Below are 303 nucleotides of genomic sequence, written 5' to 3' on the forward strand. Positions count from 1 at the left end.
GCCACATTTGTGGCATCATATGCGGGCCACTTTAAGTTCACAGCCACATTAGCCAGTGCTCACCGTGCCATATCTTTGCCAAAACTGGCCCAAATAGGTTTTAGGATAACTGTGTCACATTTGTGGCATCATGTGCGGGCCACTTTAGGCTCACAGCCACATTAGCCAGTGCTCACTGTGCCATATCTTTGCCAAAACTGGCCCAGAAACGTTTTAATATACCTGGGCCAGATTTGCTGAAACATATGTGTACCACATTTGGTTTACACCCTGATTAGCCTTTGTCGATTGTGCCACATTTTT

Source organism: Sinocyclocheilus rhinocerous, unplaced genomic scaffold (assembly GCF_001515625.1).
Source record: "Sinocyclocheilus rhinocerous isolate Xijiao unplaced genomic scaffold, SAMN03320098_v1.1 scaffold259, whole genome shotgun sequence".
Classification (NCBI taxonomy): Eukaryota; Metazoa; Chordata; class Actinopteri; order Cypriniformes; family Cyprinidae; genus Sinocyclocheilus; species Sinocyclocheilus rhinocerous.